Below are 21,987 nucleotides of genomic sequence, written 5' to 3'. Positions count from 1 at the left end.
CTGCTAGGCATGTAACAAAAGCACTGTGCAGGCTACAGGCAGACTGACACAACATTGGCCTACATTTCATATGATGGAATACACATATACCTGCATATATAGCAGGCTCTACAGGCATGTCACAGCACAGAGTAACAGACACCTGTGTGAAAGTGCATAACCACAACCAATGTGAACACAGCCACAGCCACATATGGTAGCTAGCATAATATTACAGTATATGGACTATCTGATCAACACCATCCTCATATGTGCTACTCACACACTAACCCTACATATACTGGGCCACTACAGTGTGATCCGATGCCTGTCTGTGGTATGGGACATGTGTGTATTTGGCCCTACAAACATGTAAGCCGATAGGGTAACATAGAGTGGAGCAGCATGTAACATCAGATAGAACAGGACTAGGAACAATGACATCTACCACAGTCTGTACACAGGCCAAGGTACATATTCACAATACACACACTGTCAACAATCACCATGAGTATACAGATCTCAGTACTGTACACACAACCACAGAATGCACAGGTTATGTCCTCAAATATAACCCCTACTATACATGACATGTGTAGCAGTCTGGTATATCCCTGGCTTGTTATCAGGTATGATGTCAATATATTATGGTGTACAGAACATATGCACCTCTTACTGCATGACATATGTACAAATGTTGACAGAGTTGTGGCTGGAGGCACAAACACAGGGCCAATATTGACATGTTGCTGGGATAACCTCATACATTTATTGTTGTAACAGGGTTTGTTGTGGCATATGTCCTATGAGGGATATGAATTCAGTAACTCTCATGTCTGTCACCATATACTGACTGCTATCCTCACGCTATGCTTCTGCAGTTCACAGATAGGTGCTCTGTGAGTAACACAAGCAACAAAAGGCACCACATACTGCCCAGTCTGCAGATGACCCTACAGATGGGGGTTTCCTCAGAAACATAGCACTGTCATGACTGGTATTAAAACATGTAGACCAGCCATATCCACACACACCCTGTTAAACCAACATTACGCCAAATGCAGAATAGCAACACTTACATTCTGTAGTCATGTCAAGCACATCCCCCTCCTGTGTGTTGGCCTGTTTCTCCAGTGTATGTTGTTAGAGGTAAATCCCCAATCCATCTGTGATGCTGTTTGCCAAACAACAGATCTAGGTCCTACTCACAGTGAATGAAAAGACCCAACCCCAACAAGATGTTCCTAGATATTGGGGTGAGTTTCTATGCAACTGGCTATGGGAATGTTACCACAGCTGTTCCATATGCAATCAGCTAGAGGAGGGCTGCAATTCGTGCAGTGGCCATCAGCTGATCATGCACATCACTTACAAATCACATGCTGCTGCCTAAGCAAAGCGGGTGTAAGTCTCCACATCCACCAAAGAGGGAGTGAGAGAGGCAGACAGAAGCAAAGATAAGTCAGGGAGGGGTTGGGAGAGTAAAACCATAAGCATGTTTGTGTTACACACTGACCAGCACAGGGTATCAAACTCCTGACTATGTACTGCTATCACATGTCTGCAGTTATTGGATGTGCCACAAAGCTTACATGCTGAGGATCTCTCCAAAGGTATATGTGATGGTGAGTGACATCTGCAACAGTGATATGGTAGCAATACGGTAGGTGTAGTACACGTGTCTGTCCACATGAACAGGTGTCAGCATCAACACAGCCACACTCTCTCAGGGACCCACACACATTGACACACTTGGCAGGGTCAGGAATACACCTCCTCACTAGTTAGTTTGCCACAATACAGTACTGTGCAGGTATCACATGCACCACAGGGGTTATCCAGAGGTTATACGGGCAAAGGGTATGTGGAGGTGTCTGACATCAGACAACATGCTTCAGTATGCTAATGGGGGTTGTAGTGACTGTGAATGTTGTCAAAAGCATCATACACCACACACACATACACAGGGTGCCAGTACTGACATGCATAGGTGCATTGCTTCACGGGTGTGTAGTGGTTGACTGTGCCAGAAGGCTATACAAGGCTAGGTGATGGGTATACCTTGGCATCAGGCCACATGACAATGGTCTGCAGTGTTGCTCAGGGTTGTAGTGTCTGAATTGGCCCACGCAGGTGGATATTGTATTCACCATCCAGTCACCTGGGTAACTATTTTGTGTGGCCATTACTGTGCATTGCTTGCCATGTATGTCTTCTTTAGTCCATGACACGGATGGTGTCTGGGATGTACACGCATCCCACATGCATGTACAGTGACATGTGGAAATGAACCTGGGGTGTCTGGCCCATGTTGTGTACACAGAGTATTATCATCAGATGTGCCAGTCCTGGCCTAATTTGCTGGGAACTGGTAATGGACAGCAGGTTGACCTTGCAACTACGTTGATAGCATGATACAGGTATTCCCTGGTGTCAGTGGCATCTGTCCATACAGGGTATGTGTTTAAGGTATGGCATGTCCTTTGTGGGTCACATTTGATGGCAGCACAGGTGTTGCAGGTGTCCAGTGGGGAACATAGTCAAGGCACACTGTCTGCATGTAAGTGCCTATTGTACTGATAGACAGGGTGCTATGCCCTCTGTAGTCCATTGCAATCACACCATGGTTACTATCTGTGGGCAATATGTAGGGTACTACCAACATAGCAGTTGTTGCCTAGACAAGTGTGTTTGTGTAAGAGACATGGGTTGAGAGTGTTCTCTGGGTAATACAAGGGTTGCTAACTTTGTTCACCAGGCCTTGGTGTCACATGTAGGGGTATGGATTGGCACCCCAGCCTCTCGGCTATTTCACATCTGTTATCCTTGTAAGGTGGACATTGTGACATATAATAGGGCCACCATATAAGAAATATGCAAAACCTGCTGCACAATGTGTCCAGTTGTTATGCACTCACAGCCACCTCCACACAGGATACAAATGACAAATACAGACACACACCTGCCATGTCTGGGATTAGAACTCCTATCTAACTAGTTGATTACACTACAGCACTATGCAGTTATAGGATGCACCATGGAGATTACTGGAGTACTCTTTCCCCAAAGGTGTATTTCACAGTGAATGACATCCGCAGGCTTGCCAAAGTAGAGATTTGAACTGTAGTGAGTGTGACTAGCCTAAAAAGCATTGTTCCCTACACAGACATAGAAACACACACCCACAAACATCCACACTTGCCATGTGTGGGAATAGAACTCCTACCAGAGTATATATCACACTACAGCATTACGCTGTTATAGGATGCGCCACAGATATTACTGGGCTACATGTTTCCCAAAGGTGTATTTCACAGTGAATGACATCAGCAGTTGTGCCAAAGCAGGGCATTTGAATTGTAGTGATTGTGACTAGCCTGAAAAGCATTGCTACATACACAGACAGAGACACATACACTCGCCATGTCTGAGATTAGAACTCCGACCTAACTAGTTTATCACACTACAGCATTAAGCAGTTATAGGACACGCCACGGAGATTACTGGGCTACACCTTTTACAAAGGTGTATTTCACAGTGAATGACATCAGCAGCCTTGCCAAAGTAGGACATTTGAATTGTAGTGAGTGTGACTAGCCTAAAAAGCATTGTTTCCTACACAGACAGAGACACACAAACACACACACACACACAGTTGCCATGTCTGGGATTAGAACACCTACCTAACTAGTTTATCACACTACAGCATTATGCAGCTTTAGGATGTGCCACAGAAATTACTGGGCTACTCTATTCCCAAAGGTGTATTTCAAAGTGGAAGACATCATTAGGCTTGTCATAGTAGTGCTATGGGGAGGGCAGTGTGTATGCATGGGCAATAACCTATTCATCTAGAGGTTGACACACCACATGCAGGCACAAGTAGGGTTATATTCCACAGGTATGTGTATATTGCTGCTAGATGACGACTGCCTTGTACAGTCATGTTGCACAGCTAGCACCTGCACCACATAGTCTGTAATGCTGATGGATACCTGTGGCTACTTTCTACAGTGAGTGACATTTACACATCCTGTGGTTGTAGGCATTTGGCTGTGTGCTGGGTGGGACAGGCCTCATGATGGATGGCTCTTTGTCACAGTCACTCTCTTCCACACATCTATGTATGTCTACATTTAGCTTATTATAGCATGTTATACTTGGCTATATGTCTGTATTCCTATCCAATGTGCGTGTGCAAAGCATGACTGGTGCATACTGAGGAGTGTATGCACTAACATCTGCAACTGTCAGATATGTATGGTCCACTGTTGTTTGCAGACATGGGCTTCATTTGTTTAAGTGTGTGAGCATGCACAGTATGACCTTTCAGTATGTTGTTGTCTGATATTACCTTCATTTCTCTAAGTGTGGGAGCATGCCCAGTATGCCCTTCTGTATTGAATGTGTGGATCCATTCCAGGTAGTTTGTACTCCAGTGCAGACCTTTGTGTTGTACACCTACAGGTAGCAAACTGTTTCTGCAGGGTATCCATGGATCATTTGGCAATATGGGGACAAATTGTGCAAGGGATAGTGTGTACTGTAGGTGATTGCGTCTGTGCTGCTTCTGCTACATGGTACTGGTGTTAGCAGAGCTATTCAGACATGTGTACTGTTATACACTGTGATGTTTTATGTCCTCAAGTACTGTCAGGTGGACATTCTTGCTCACAGTGATGTCCGGAGGAACAAGGGTGAATGCAGCTGTGTCCAGTATTGTGGGCAGATGCCTACATATTCATGGTAAGTTATGCCATTCTGGAGGGGGAGCTGCAGACACTTGCTGCTGGGTCTGTGTATCTGATTCAGCACCTTGGTACAGTGCTGGCAGAGGATCCCATACTAGTGCATGCATCGACATGACAGTATGGCCTTATCTTGCTGTGGCAATACCTCACAGCTGTATAGATTCACACAGGTTACCCAGAGGCAGGGGCCATGAGTCAGGACATTACCCTATTGTGGTGTACGGGCAAGTTTGTAGCTACCCATTTATGTGTTTGCAGCCAGGAATAGTATGTGCACACAGCTGTGTGTCGGACCTTGCACATTCCATGCTGCCCATGCTCCCACCCCCCCATCCCCATTATTCTATCCTCTGCCATACATTATGCATACATTCTCTGATACTTTTCCTAAGGTTATCACCTCATCACAGCTGTGGTTTGGTGTTGGTCCACAGTTCATGTAGTGGGACATGATGGACATGTTACTGTGGTTTGTCCACATGCCCTTGCATATGGCTTATGTGGAGTGTGTTATGCTGTTATTTGGGTGTCCATGACATAACATGCATTGGCAGTATGTGTGAGACACAGGCCTTTGGCAGAGGCCTGTAGGCCATTTGATGGTGATGCGGGTCAGCTGTGGCAAGCAGTTGCATTATGTCAGTCCTACAGTCCCAGACCGCCATACAGTATATTCCCCTGGGGTAACAGGATAGGTGTGCTAGGTGTTCGTGCCAATACTTTCTATCAGTATTGATCAGGTGGTGTGGATTCTGGCAGGGTGCTACCTATAGCTAGAGACACACCTGCATGGGACGCCTGCACTGCATGCTGCATTATTTTGCTATTGTCATATAAATGTGGGGGTCATATTGTACCCATACCCAACAGCAGGGATACGACCAGAGAGGTACCTGTGGGTGGTGTTTGGGTGAGCTGGGTGTATATGTGCTATTGACACTACTTGCGTCTGATGCACAGATATGCATGGGGCATTCCAGATATGCTGGCATGTGCAGGTACATCATCTGTTTCCCAATACATCAGTCCTACCAGCTTTGTGATCTGCAAGTATTCGGGCAGACGACACCGGTATACCCTACTACAGGCCCAGATAATGTGATGCATACCTGTATGTACAATTCCAAGGGTGTGTCCATTTCACAGTTACACAGTATATACTGTCTGTCTGGGGTACTTTCCTCTGTGTACTGCTTGTATATCTAGCCCAACAGCCATGCCATGTTAATCTTTCAGATGGTGACACATACTACCACCATACATTTACAGTGGCTTGCTGCTAGCATGTGTTATACTGGTGGGAATTGTCTTTGGCACTACAGTTGTGAGGACTTGGCCCTGTCATCTGCAGTAGTGGGCAAGGGCCACCAGGTCAAACCTCAATATGCATACATACTGACCATTCTCACACAATATGAAACACACACCAACCTAACACACACATACCTGCATATTGTACACATGCTACAATCTATCCTGCTACCTTGGCCACCTCTGGGCATCTATGCACCACTGGTTTTATACCTAGACATACATGTTACTACATTTCTACATAGAATTGGGGGGGGCACACCTGACTGTTACTACATGTCTACATAGGATATGAGGGGCACACCTAACTGTTTCTACATTGCTACACAGGATTGGGGGAGGCACACCTGACTGTTACTACATTTCTGCATAGGATTGGAGGGGGCACACCTGACTGTTACAACGTGTGTACATCGGATTGGGAGGCACACCAGACTGGTACTACATTTCTATATAGAATTGGGGGAGCAGACCTGACTGTTTCTACATTTCTACACAGGATTGGGGGAGGGGGGCACACTTGACTGTTACTACATTTCTACAGAGGAGTGGGGGGGGGTCACACCTGACTATTTCAACATTTCTACACAGGATGGAGGGCACACCTGACTGTTGCTACATTTCTACACAGGATTGGGGGGTTCACCTGACTATTTCTACATTTCTACAAAGGATTGGGGGGCACACCTGACTGTTTCTACATTTCTACATAGGATTGGGGGAGTAAACCTGACACTTGTACACATTTGCTATGTCTGCACTGATATATCAGGTACTCCATTTCATTCTGTATTCTAACATGTCATGCTGACTAGAGGCATAGCAGTGTATTACAGGTCTTAGGTTTGAGTGACCTACATATCAGTTTCTGACTTCCTACCCTTCAGAACTAACATCCCACTGCCTGACTTGATGTAGTATGTCTGTGTAGGCCTGGTGGGGAGGTTACCCATAGGCATCATTCAGAGGCCTTGCCACAGCCTTTGTTTGTGTTTATCTATACCTGTCTTGCTGGCTGAGACTGTTGTTGGGTATGTGAACTTCCCTGACTGGCATGTGTGTGTCATATGGACACACATGTGGCTCAGCACATTTCCTGCAGTGGGTTTGGTCACCATGTGTAGTAATAGCTACTATGGTGACACTAGTACTTGTTACAGATCTCATGCTGCCACTATAATTGTCTACTATCTGCTGGCATCCCATTCAGCCACCCGATTCCCTTGCATGCTCACATCCATACCATAGATATAAGTAACAACACATACTACTCCAATCAGCAATTGGTAAGGAGAGTGACTTACCCTTGTGGGTGTGCCAGTATTGAGGATGGTGCTGGGGGCTGCCTATGTCGGGTGCACATAGTACACTCCCTATACATGGTTGAGCACAAGTAGTGTCATGTTTGGCATCCCTTTTACTGTATGTGCGAGTCAGAGAGAGGTGTCATTCCCTGGGTCCCTACTGTGTCAGTGTATGTGCTATGCGTTGCCTCTTTGCCAAGGCCAGGGCATACTGGGCATGCCTCCATCTGCCTACTGGGGCAGGCTCAGGTTGTTCCTCCTCTGAGTCACTCTGTGCCTGTGCAGGCCTTGGCATTGGTGGGGCGCTGTGTGGCCCTGCCCGATGCTATTCCTGCTGCAGCTGTTTCTGCAGGATCGTATTGTGCAGCATGGCACATATGATCACAATTTGGGTACATGTAGCTGGTGAGTACTGCAAGGCACCACAGGATGTGTCCAGGCATCAGAATCATGACTTGATCATCCCAAACACACTCTCTATTATGATTCTGGTCTGTGTGTGTGCCTCATTATGGCATTCTTGTTCGGGTGTGTGTGCATTTCTGATGGGTGTCATCAGCCACAGCTCCAGTGCATAACCAGCGTTCCCCCACTAGGTAACCATAAGGGATGTCCCCATTGGCAAATCTCTGGTACAGCTGCATCAGATGCCAGATGTGGGAATTGTGATAGCTTCCAGGGCAGCCAGCACACATATTCATTATAATGCCCTGGGCATCGCACATGACCTGGCAGTTGATGGAGGGGAAGCCCTTGCAGTTGATGTAGACCCTACCCCACTCACCAGGTGGTGCTTTGATGCATATGTGCGTGCAGGCTATAGCACCCACCACCTCAGGGTATTCTGCTGTTTGGTGGAAGAGACACATATTGCTGGCCAACACCTCACGGGTGTTTAGGACATATACGTGCTCACCGGCATGCACTGACATGGCATCCAAGAACTGATGGAATACTCTGAATGCTGATGCCTGTGAGATCCCCATGATATCCATAGTTGAGCATTGGGAGGTACCTGTGGCTAGTATTCCTAGGCCTACACATATCTTGGTATCCACTGGGATGGGTTCCCCTCTGTTAGTTCTGTGTGTCAGGCGTGGCCGGCACAGCTCAACAATTTGCTGTAGGATGTCCCTGTCCACTCTATATTGCTCCACTATCTCCAGCTCATGTAGCCCCTGGTAGGTTACCCTGGGTCTGTACACCCTTCTCTGTCTCCTCACTGTGGGTTGGTTGACAGCATTCTCATCCTCACCAGCCTCTTCCACATGTTGATGTCTGATAGCTGTTGCAGCCCCTATCATTCTGTTGTTTTTGTTTGTTAAAAGTTCCCTGTTTATATACACCAGTGGTGTGCAGTATGTGGGAAAAACCAGAGGGGAAGGTGTTTGCATAGTTTATAGTGGTGTTCTGGGCTGGGCTGCTGCCTGTGTAATTGGCTGATTCTGATACATTTCACCTGCCAGCTATGCTAGCTCTCCCTGATTACCTTCCTACTGCTGTTTTCCCTTCCCATTGCCTTCCTGTTTAAGCTTGGGGGCTTGGCGCAAACACAGTGCTCAAATGTGCTTAGCACTGCTATTTCCTGGTTTACTTCTTTTTTTCCCTTTAAAACCCACTTAGGCAATGTAAAGAGTGCTAGGCAGCCTCAGGCACACCCCCTTGTTTAGCTCTGCTAAGCTAAGGACAAACCCGAGCCACAGGGCTCCAATCCACTTACAGCATGCTTGACACACCTCCAATGATGTCAGCTAACTCCTAGGCTTGCACCAAGCTATTCCTGCTCTTACACTGTTGGGTGCTGACTAGCATGCAGGGGAAATCTGGGATTCAGTATCATTCCCCTCATTTGCATAAGATTGCCTGCTAATGCATAGTTACATGTCCCACAATGAGCCTCCTCCCTTAGCAACCACTATTCACTAGCCATGTTGTCTTCTGCCTGCCATTGGGTATAATGGCAAAATAGTGATTTTGGTTAGAATGTTTATTTTAGGTTTTTTTTTTTCTTATTTTCTGCCCAATCCCGTTTACGTGCCACTGCCCTATGCTTAAACAGCTGAGATTGGCTAAAAAAAAAAAAAAGTTTTTTTTTTTTGCAACTGTTTTGCATGCCACTGTCCTTATATTTGGCCATTGGCATGCTTACTACATAATATCCACCCTTTATTTGGAGCTGTCATGGCTCCGTTTTGTAGTTTGCAGAAATGTACTCCGTTACTGCTGGAGTACATTTCTGCAGATTACACTAGTCTTGCACGGCCGGTTTCCAGCTTCCTGAATCTCAAATTCACCTCATTTGCATGTATTTCTCCTGCAAATGGGGTAATTTGCATACAGGGTCTGAGTCCGTGCAGGACTAGTGCAGGAGCACTTGTGCACGTCCCTACAGCTTGTGCCTGGATCGCATGGCAGACATATTGCCTGCTTGAGCTCCTGCACTAGTCTTGCACACTGAGCAGGGCTTGCTGAATCTGGGGGTCAATTTATAAAAATAGCTTATTTTATATTATTTATACTTTTACTACAAGTAAAAACAGCCTAGAGACTGTCTGTAGGTTTGTTTGTTGTGATACATTTACTGTGTTTACTTAGAAAATGGTCGTGAGGCTCCAAGACCTTTTTGGCATTTTCTTTTTTTTTTATTTTACATGTTTAATTTGAGTTATTACACTTAAAATCACTTCTATAAATTAAACTTTACTCACCTCAGGGAGCCAAATAAGCTGTTATTAAACCTTCCAGATTCATTAAAATGACTGTGAGATTCTTTGGCCATTTTTTATGCTGTAAGAAATGTGAGGAAGCATTTCAGAGATCTACCCCTTGCTCTAGTCTTCCTGTTTTAATATGTGAATTCCAGGAATGACAGCTATTAGTAAATGAAGTTCACATGTCACTATTAATATTATTAAATTAGTATTTTTTGTTAAATATGTGATAATTACACTCATTTACATTCATCTGCTTAATCAGCCAGTGAGAACTAAGGTATTAATGTTATTTACCTCTGATATTAGCTTCACATATCAGTACAATATGCTTCTCTATGACACTTGGTATCTGTTTTATTCAACACAAATGATTAAAAAATCTAGTTATTAAATGTAATTCTTACTTGGCACTTTACATAAAAAGATCTGTCTAGACATAATTTTTTTTAAAGATTTTCTGATACAGCTGAAGCTTCAGAGGTTGCTCTTTGTCCTCTGCTGCCACCTACTGTTATGTATGATTATAGCAAATGATTAAAATTGAGTTATTAAATGTAATTTTTACTTGGCACTCTACATATAAAAGATTTATCTAGAAATCACATTTTTTTTTCTTTTTCTCTCCTCTCTCTCTTTGAGGTAATGACTGTAAAATTCAGTGAAACCATTTAAAAATGATAATTGATTCACTATATATTTCTCCTAAATCTTAAGCATTTCATGCTGTTAGATTATTATATGCCTCACAAAAGTCACTTTTAGTGTTAAATTAGTTCATTTAGTTTAACTATAGTAATGAGAACACAGTTAAAGCGCTTTATGTTAACAAGATTCATCTTTATGTTGCATGTTCTAAAGTATTGATGTCTTTTAGACTTATTTCCTTAATATTTATAGTGCTTGAACTCAGAAGTGGTATGTTTAATGTTTATTTAATCACATATTTACATAAAATGGAAGCAACTTATTGCTGCCTGAGAAACATATGCTTTCAATACTTATTAATTACACTAGCTAGAACTGTTCAAATTATTTTAACTTAGTTAAACAAGTCTCACATAGAAAACTTATAAGAGCTATCAGATAAAGTAGGGTTATTACAGCTAGGGAAAGCAGTCTGATTGATCTTAGTTCATCTTTCAGACTGGGAAGCTTTAAGATTCCATGTTTGATTGTGGAATATATTGTTTTCTTTGAATATATTTCATATCATATTTCTCTTTTTTTCTCTATAGTCCTGAATATACGCAGCTCTATTTTTATAATTACTAATGCTGTGTCAATTCAGAATGTTTATTTACACATGCTTATATGTTTTTGTATATTAGAAAGAGCTGTAGGAACAAACTATCAATCATCATTATTCTTAATTATACGTAAAATATCTTTCATATGTTATTCTTTATTATATGTAAAATATCTTTCATATAAACTTGTGTCATTAAATATAACTTCTCTTAATGTAAACAATTTGAATAAACGAAGGAAGCTGTCTAACTTATTACAATATTTGAATGTTAATAAATCACAAGTTGTTCTTCTACAAGAAACACATTTTAAGTCTACAGAAAAAAGATTTGGATCCCCAATAATTATTCAATACTAGCACACTCTTCATATAAATCAAAGAGATGAGGCATCATGATTTTATGGAAGAAATCTGTTGAAAATCCACAAATTATATACAAATACAAAGATCCAGAGGGATTACTAGCTATCATTATTTTTAAGCTAAACAGTAGAATCTGGACATTAATTAACTTTTATTGGTTTCCATGACTTGGAGTAACAACTGCAAAATGCCACAATGATCCTATAACTAATATCCACAAAGGTAATATTATACTGTGAGGAGATTTTAACTGTATCTTAGATACTTGACAATGCAAATAATCACCTGCTTAGACTTACTTCCACAGCAGAATTCTAAAAAAATAGATTGAATCTCTTAAATTATATGATATATTTGCTTCTAAACATAATAACTCTTTATGTTGCTCTCATACAGATCACAGATTTAAAACAAAAACAAGAATAGACAGAACTGTAGTATGCAATGACTTAAAGTTAAAAATAACAACTTTTTGCTGTACCCCCTTGTCCCATTTCTGATCATGACTATCTCACACTCAAGTTACAAATTAACTTTAATAAATTAACCTCTATAACCAGAATACTAGCATATATTACTAAAACCAAAGACTTTAAAACATGGCTTCTAGCAGAACTACAGTCCTTTATGGAAGTTAATCATACTTCTGATAGTAATATAATTACGGTCTGAGATGCCAGGAAAGCATATATTTATGTTAAATTATCACCTGGTATAAAAACAAACCAAAGGAATGGAACACAGAAATGCAAAACATACAATCACAAATTTCAGTAATTAAAACCAACTCTACACATTTCACATGAAATGAGAAAAAGAAAGTAGATGAATTGTGTGATACCCATGCACTGGCCCAGTAATCAAGGAGCCTCAATCCTCAACACTAGCACCAGTGAGGGGTGTGCACATTGGGAAGGATAACAAGTACACACACACAATAAAGTACAATTTCCCTTAAGAGTATACAGAGATCACAGTCAGCCTGGGGCTGGTTTCTCCCTTTCTCTGCAGATCCTCAATAAGACTCCCCACTGTCACAGCTATAGGGTCCAGATCTCAGTCCAGTGGTCAAGCCAAAACCTCCAGCACCCTCTCTGTCCAACTAGTGCTTTGTGTCCCTGGACAAGTAACTGACACACACACACACACACACACACACACACACACACACACACACACACACACACACACACACACTTTGAGATATGAGTTATATACAAACACACAGACACTCCTGGGGAAGGCTGGCACAGGTTCTCCAGCTATGCCCCCTTTCTGCCCAGACTATAAGGTAGAAATCACTGCCACCAACCACTATTTATCAGCTACTAATAAGGCCCTTACCAAAGGGTGTCCAATTTTACTGTGCGATATTATTATTATCCAATTAGTAAGTGTGACGAACAACAAGGCAATTGGAGTGGCTTTGTACAGTATCACCAAATACATGCAAATACTCTAGAGCCTAACTTATCTCTACACAAAACAGTCACAGTAGAATGGTTTAAAATAATTTAATAATAAATAATAAAAACACAAGACAATACTTATTACTTCAACACAATGACATTACAGAGTTCAGAAATTACAGGAACATGCTTTAAACCAATACTGTAGGATAGTCTGACATAAATATAGAAAACAGCTAGACTAATGTGGCTATATTCTATATCTAAGAGAAATACTAAGTTCTAAATAAACTATTTACATACAGAGCAAGCAAGTGCTGGTGAATGGATGTTTCAAGACAAGATACAAAATACTCACTCTTTCTCTCTGAGAAAGTCTTAAATTGATAATCCACAGTACTGCTGAGTGATTTCACATTACATAATTTTTATCACTTCTCCTTTAGTTCCTAGGGTAACAGAAACTCATAATGTATATTTCTTTGTAAGCTGCAACTGGCCAGGAAGCCACAACAACAAAATACACTTTTACATGAAAACTCTAGTAATTATCCCTTAAGTTAAGACAATATAAAGAATTTGCTAGCCCAGACATCCTGTCTTCGAGCTTGAAATCAAACGGTCATACAGTGCTTAACTTATTAGCTTTCTTCCAGCAGGGTGCACTGTGTTTAGCTCAGAACATACACAGTTTTCTTACATTTAGTTTTCTTACATTTGTAAAAAACAAGCCTGTGGATCATATTAATATTTACAATGACATACAATTATTTACAAAATTCTATCTAGCTAGGCTGGCAGACTTCACATATCTCCACCCTACCTATCTTAGAACTCAATATAGTTTTTCAAGTGTTCCTTGAGAAACGTTGCTTGAGAGGGTGAATCTATCTGGGTATACCTTACCACATTCCTTGTCTTGAGAGCCCATCTGCATTGGCATTGCTAATTCCACTGTGGTGCTGCACTGACATATATGCTTGCAACCCTAGGCTCCACCTTAATAACTTGGCATTTTGTTGGCTGGCTCGATGTAACCATGTTAGGGATTGTGATCTGTAACTACAGTGAATTTGCTTCCATACAGATAAGGCTGAAATTTCCACAGTGCCCACACTATGGCTAGACATTCCCTTTCTACAGCTGCATAGCATTCCTCCCTGGGTTGGAGCCTATGACTGAGATAAACCACTTGGTGCTTTCCTCCCTCTGAAGAAATCTGGCTATGTACAGCCTCCACCCCATGGTTTGAAGCATCCAAAGCATCCACCTGCACAACAAATTACTTGCTGTAATCTGGACTGGCTAACAAAGAGGGGTCCTCCCAAAGCTTCTTTAAGCTTCTGGAATGCCCGCTCACATGTGGTCCACACTACTTTATCTGGCCTGCTTTTCCTTGTCAGGTCTGTGAGGGGAGGAGCTATGGTATTATAACTGGGGGCAAACTTTCTGTAGTACCCTGCTGTCCCTAAGAATGCCCTCACCTGTGTTTTGTTAACAGGTTCAGGCCCTGCCTGAATGGCTTCTACTTTGACAGGTTCTGGCCTGATCTTATCACTCCACACTCTATGTCCCAGGTAGGAGACCTCTGCAATACCCACCTGACATATGCTGGGCTTAATGGTCAACCCTGCCCTCTGTAGTCTGCCTAGCACATCCCTGACATGCTGAAGGTGCTCTTGCGGGGAATGGCTGTAGATGGCACTATCATCTAGGCAAGTAAGGGGAAACCCTCCTGTTCCTGCTAGGATATGATCTACCAGCTGCTGGAAAGTCACTGGGGCATTTTTCATCCCAAAGGGCATCTTTGTGACCTCATACAAGCCAAACGGAGTCACAAAGGCTGACCTCTCTCTAGCACTGGGAGTCAAGGGCACCTGCCAGTAACCCTTGGTAAGATCAATGGTGGTAAGATACTTAGCCCCACCCAGCTGCTCTAGAGCTTAATCTGACCTAGGCATGGGGTAAGCATCTGACTCTGTGTGACTATTTAATTTCCTGTAGTCCACACAGCACCTGGTGCTGCCATCCTTCCTTGGCACCAGCACCACTGGGGAAGCCCAGGGCCTTTTGGAGTCTTGAATTATACCTTGTGGGAACATTTCCTGTATCTCCTTCCTCAGAGTCTGGTTGACTCTTTCAGGCATCCTATAAGGGGCCTGACTAATAGGCCTTTGGGGTCCAGTACCAACCTGGTGCTACACCAGGTGGGTGCACCCTGGTTTCCCAGTGAACATGTCCCCAAACTCCTGTAACAGTGCTTAGATTTCTCAAACCTGGGTAGGAGATAGCTGTTAGGACATTGCTGCCTCTTCCACTGAGGTGTCAGTCCAAGCCTATCTGAGGAGATCACTTAACAGATCTCCCTCAGACTCTTCCTGCAATCCACTGCAAATACTCAGCACAAGGGCCTCCCTGTCATGGTAAGGTTTCATCATGTTAACATGGTACACTTTGTGCCCCTGCGCCCTGCCTAGCAGTTCCACCATGTGGTTAACATTGCTGACCTTCCTTACCACCTTGTAGGGTCCGTCCCAAACTACCAGCAGTTTGTTGTGTCTGACAGGAATGAGAGCCATTACTTGCTGCCCTACAGCATACTCTCTAGCTCGAGCATTCCTGTCATACCAGACGTTTTTCTGCTGTTGAGCTTCTTCCAGGTTCTCCTGGACCAAGCCTGTAAGTTCCCTGAGCCTTGTCCTGAGGTTTAGGACATATGCCACAACAGACTCCTTGTGAGATTCACACTCACCCTCCCACTCATCATGAATTAAATCTAGAGGCCCCCTCACCATATGCCCATATAGCAACTCAAAGGGTGAAAAACCTATAGATTCCTGGGGACCCTCTCTGTAAGCAAACAACGGGGCACATATTTGTCCCACTCCCTCTTAAACTGGTCTACAAATGCTTGTAGCATGGACTTGATTGTAGAGTTTAACCTCTCAACAAGACTATTAGTCTGGAGATGGTAGGGGGTTGTCTTTAGGTGCTTCATCCCACAGTACTTCCACAGACAAGCCACCAGGTCTGACATGAAATTGGCATCTCTGTCAGTCAGTATTTCTTTTAGGAAACCTACCCTGCTAAAAATCTCGAACAAGGTATTTGCCACCTTTTCCATCTCAATGGAGGACAAAGCCACTGCCTCAGGGTATCTCATAGCATAATCTACTACCACTAGGATATACTTTTTCTCTATGAAACTTGGGGTACTCAGAGGCCCCACAATATCCATAGCTACCCTCTGAAATGGCTCCTCAATCACAGGCAAAGGCATCAAAGGAGCTTTCACCTTGTCTCCTGCCTTGCCTACCTTTTGGCACTGCTCACAGGTTCTGCAGTACACTGTTACATCTCTGGAAATCCCCAGTGAATAGAAGATCTGCATAATATGTTTCTTTGCATGTTTTATCCCTATATGACCTGCAAAGGGAATATCATGGGCTATGGCTAGAAGTGCCAGACGGTAGGCTCTAGGCATTAAAAGCTGCAGTATCCTATCAGCTTTTACCCCTCCCTCAGATGTCTGCTCTCTGTACAGTAACCCTTTGTCCCAGTATAGAGAATCGGGTGCCTCACTAGCTAACTGCCTTAGGCCTTGTAATGTAGGGACTGAGAGCTGAGCCTGTCTCAATTCTCTCTTTGTAACTCTTCCCAGTTCCCCTTCCACAGGAATTCTGGTATCCTCTGACAGTGGTGTCTCACTGTCAGCCTGGGTACTACTACTCATCTCTGCCCTTGCAGTCACCCTTTCCAATGCAATATCAGTACCAACAAGAAGCTGTGGTGTTCCTTCAGTCTCACTGCTACAAAGTAACTCCCTCCCTGAAGTAACCACCCACCAGTCCTGGCTGCAAGTATGTGGTCTGACTGAGTCTCCCCCAGGCTACCACACCCACATGCCTGTCTCCTAGCCTGACTGCTTGTAACTGCATTAACACATGGTACTGCCTCATCAAAATCCTTCCCTATCATGAAATCTGCAGGATGGTAGTTCGGTACCCCTGTTGTCTCAAGACAACCTACTATTGGCATTTTGTCTTTCCCACTTACTGTTTCTCTAAACTTTTGTTCCCCACCTTGTTTCCATGTACATCTATATGCCACACGGCCCCACTGGTTGCATTCAAAACATATAACCCTAGGTCCTAAACATGTACCTGGACTAGTGGCTTCCCCTGCTACTGGCTGATTCTGTTGAGGCAGTCTGGGCTGCCCACCATGGGTGCCTTTAGACCCATGAGCAGCACTGGGTGTCCCTTTCCTGTGCAGTGATGCCCTGCTTGCTAGATACAGGTCTCCCTTCTTCCCCAACTCATCTGAAGTAGCACATTTTCTATCAGCTTACCAGATCCTAATGTCCTCAGGCAAAATGCTAAGGGCTTGTTCCCTCAACAAAAGGTCTGACAGCCCTTCAAAAGTGCTGACCTGACATCCACTCACCCACCTATCAAAATAAGTGCTCAGTTCAGCAACATATTCACACACACACTTTCATCTGTCTTGCATCTATGCTCACAAAACCTTTTCCTATAAGCTTCAGGAGTTAGCTTAAAAAATTCTAGCAAACAATTCTTAACATCAGTATAATTAAAAATTTCAAGATCAGATAGTTTAGACAGCACTGTTACAGCTTTACCATGGAGATGGGGGTCAGCAACTGTACCCAGAGCCTTTGGTCAACATCATACTGTTTACATACCCTCTCAAACATATGAATGAAACTATCAAAATTATCCCCCTCTGTAAACTGTGGAAGAAATTTACTGACTTTTTGTGCTTCTAGGATCCGGTTACACCCTTTCCAATTACCTCCTTTTCATGTTGCATCTGCCTCTCCTTCTCCTCAGCTTCTATTTTCAAATGCCTGGCCTCCAACTCAAGTGTCTTTAGTTCCAGATGGATTTTTAAGTTCTCTGCAGAAAGGCTGAGCTGTCCTTTCTCCACAGCCAGTGTGATTGTCCTCCCGGTTGCTATTTTCTGATGCAGCTGGGACCAAAGCTACAATCATGTTTGCTTTAGTCAGGTTTCCATGCACCAGTCCTGTAGCCTGGCACATCTCAGTCAACTGGCTCCTTGTCAGCTTGCCATACTCCTTTGCTGACATGCTTGCCTGCTGTCCCTGACTAACTAAGCTAACAAAAGAAATAAAACAATTGTCATCTGAACTCTGAATGTTCACTGCATGGCTGATTTAGAGTACAAAAACACCTTCAGTGATGACTGTACACAAGCTACAGGAATTTAATGTCCAAACCACTACAATCCAATTAATATGTGATGTGGTTAACTCACCACTATCAACCAATTAATATCTGATGTGCATATCCCACCACTGCCAAACAATTAATATTTGGTGTGGATATCCCACCACTGCCAGCCAATTAATATGTGAAGCTCATGCACTGGTCAAGTAATCAAGGAGCCTCAATCCTCAACACCTGCACCAGTGAGGGACATGCACATTGGGAAGGATAACAAGTACACACACAGTAAAGTGCAATTTCCCTTAAGAGCACACATATCACAGTTAGTCTAGGACTGGTTTCTCCCTTTCTCTCCAGATCCTCAATAAGACTCCCCACTGGCACAGCTGTTGGGTCCAGATGTCAGCCTAGTGGTCAAGCCAAAATCTCCAACACCCTCTCTGTAGAACCAGTGCTTTGTGTCTCTGCCCAAGTAGCTGACGCACACACACTTTGAGATATGAGTTATATACAAACACACAGACACTCCTGGGGAAAGATCCAAGAAACACGGCTGGACACTGCTGGAACCTTTGAAACTTTCTTGTTTATTAAAAACACCAAAGAACAGAACACTAGATGAGTGCTTTCAGGCCACAGCCCTTCATCAGATCCAAACAAAAAATCCTCCAAAGAAATAAACTCTGGGCCAGCTGGTGTGCAACAAAAAGCCCTACAGAACAATTAAAGTTCAGACAGCTAAGAAACGAAACAAAAAAGCCATATTGCCTGATAAAAGAAATTATTGCTGTCAACTTCAAAAAACCCACCAAAATAATCCACAGAATTTCTGGGCAGGCATCAATAACCTCTTACACCCAGGTTGCTCATCACACCTACTCTCTCAGGCTCTGATCACAACAATCCCAACCAAACAGCCAACTCTTTCAACACTTTTTTCACAGAGACCATTCAATCCCTTGCTAATCAGCTACCCCCTGGCACCATATCCTCTACCACTGCTATCTCCAACAGCCCCCCTCTATTTCATTTTCAACCTGTTCCCACATCCCTTGTCTGTACCCTTATTCAGAAACTTAAACCCACCACACTCTCTGCAGACCTACTACCTGCAGAATACCTGCAAAAAGCAGCAAAAGCCATAGCCTACCCCATATCCATCCTCATTAATAGAACTATTTCTGAAGGAACCATCCCATCAATCTGTAAAGTTTCACATATTATGGTGGTTATTCCAAAGAGATATCTGACTACAGGCCCATAGCCATATTATCCCCTTTGGCAAAAATAATGGAGAAATGCATTCATAAGCAACTTTTAAGCTACCTACTAGAAAACAACTTGCTAGCCACCTGTCAACATGGCTTCAGACCATTTCATAGCACCACCTCTGCTCTTTTATGCTTTACTGACTGCATTAATAGAAATTGAAATAACACTCTATCCTCAGCCCTCTTTATTCATCTGTCAAAAGCCTCTGACAGGGTTAACCACCACCTCCTCATAAACATACTTAAAAACCTGTCATTGGATGCACTTGCTATACAGTGGTTCCAATCCTATTTAAATAACAGGCAACAGGATGTACTATGGGAAAATAACTTGTCTTTCCACCTCTCAGTTTCCCTTGGTGTCCCTCAAGGCTCCATATTGGGTCCCCTCCTCTTCTCTATCTTTACAAACGACCTTCATTCTGTAATTCCTCAAGCTACCTGTATCCAATATGTAGACAATTCCACACTTATATGTTCAGCCACTTCCCCATCTGAACTTCAGTCCCTAACCCAAAACACATTTAGCATAGTTGAAAAATGGCTTCTATACCAATGTCTCATCTTGAACCCAAAAACAACCCCAGAAATGCTACTATTCACCCCTACTCATAGGGCCACCCCACTGAACTTTACTATAACATCTAGCAATGGTACTATCATATCTCCTGATCCTACCACAAAACTACTTGGGGTACTAATTGACAATAACCTCACTTTTGAGCCTCATATTAATAACACTATAAAAACAGTGAACAAAAAATTAGGTTCCATCTACAGGATCAAACCCTTTCTGACTCCACTAGCCAGGACCACTATTGCCCGTACCCACCTTATCTCAACCCTACTATATGCCTCCCCTATCTATACTAAACTATATAAAAGCAATCTGAACAAGCTACCTCCTACAACAATATTGCCAGGTTTGCAACTGGGTCAACCTATAGAACCCATCATTGTAACAATCTTAATCAACTAGGCTGGTTAGAATTGTCAGATCTAATATTATTGAACCAACTAATAGTAGCCCATAAGATCCTGTATCAACCTACAAACACACCAATACTCACTAACCTAATCACCCCTATAATAATCTCAAAACCCTACGCTCATCTAACAAACTACTGGTACAAATAGCTAAATCCAATAATTCGGCTGGTGACTCATTGTTCTCTAATACAATGGGTAAAACCTGGAACACCCTCCCTATCCACCTAACCTCCCTATCCTCAGCTAACCTATTTAAAAGCAAACTAAAACCCTACCTTAAATCACACTGGTTATGCCCCTGGGTTAACCCAGACTAACTACTTAACCTGTCCCTAGACACTAATCTTCTTACCTGTATAAGCTTGTTTCTTTTCCATTGATAATAATGTATATGTGACTTTACAGTTGAATATTGTCTTTGTACATATTTTGTATGAATATCCTTAGCTGTTACACACTAGGATTGTTATGTTACTTTTTGTGTGACTTTACAGTTTGATAGTGTCATTGTACCTATTTTTGTATGAATATCCATAGCTGTTACGTACTAGGATTTTTCTTGTTAATAAGCTAAATCCAATGAAATGAAATTATTGCCAAAACTTTGCAATGTACCAATGTCTCTGTAAATATTCATCTGTATGTGGAGCTTTTCTCCCCTGGCCTCCACTGAAAATGGACATATATCCAGTTGGACTAGCCCAGTCAACAAATGTAAAATAAAAATAAAATAAATAAATTGCAAAGTGGTCTGCCACTGTTTCATGGTCACTGTAATGTAGTCGATCAGTGTAGGGTGTATCTTATACATTTTCAGCACTCTTTTATCCATGAATGTGGGATACTATCAAATGCTTTCTTGTAGTCAATCCATGCCATACTTAGATTCTTCCCCTTTTTACAGTTCTCCATTATGACTTTATTTAACAACAAATGATCCTTTGTTCCATATGACTTTCTTTATTGCCCTTTTGTTCTATAGCCATGACTGAGTTTTCTTCTAAATGACTATAAACTCTTTGAGCATCAATTCCAGTGTATAGTTTATACTTCACCAAAAGGCAAGTCATCGGTCTATACCTTTTAGGGTATCTTGCAGGTTCATTCTTAAGTAGATGCATTGTTTTTCCTGTTGTTAGCCAGGTTGGTGTCTGTTTGGGGTACAAATGTAAATAATTCTTACTCATGGCTAAATATCCATGCAAAGATGTTAATACTTTTAACCAGTCATTAGGTACTGCATCTGGGCCTGGGGTTTTCCAATTAGACACTTTTCTTAACGTTGTTTCAATCTCTCTAGCTGTTACTTCATCCCATTTCATATCTTCTACCTTTAAACTTCTTATTCTTTCTGTTACTTCTTCTGTCCATTTAGCAGTTTTGTTATGTTCCACAGGATCTTCATAGATACGTCTCCAAAATATATCTTTTTCTTC

This window comes from Protopterus annectens, chromosome 3.part0 (assembly GCF_019279795.1).
Source record: "Protopterus annectens isolate FY-2018-M chromosome 3.part0, PAN1.0, whole genome shotgun sequence".
NCBI classification, from domain to species: Eukaryota; Metazoa; Chordata; order Ceratodontiformes; family Protopteridae; genus Protopterus; species Protopterus annectens.
This window is presented reverse-complemented; position numbering follows the sequence as displayed.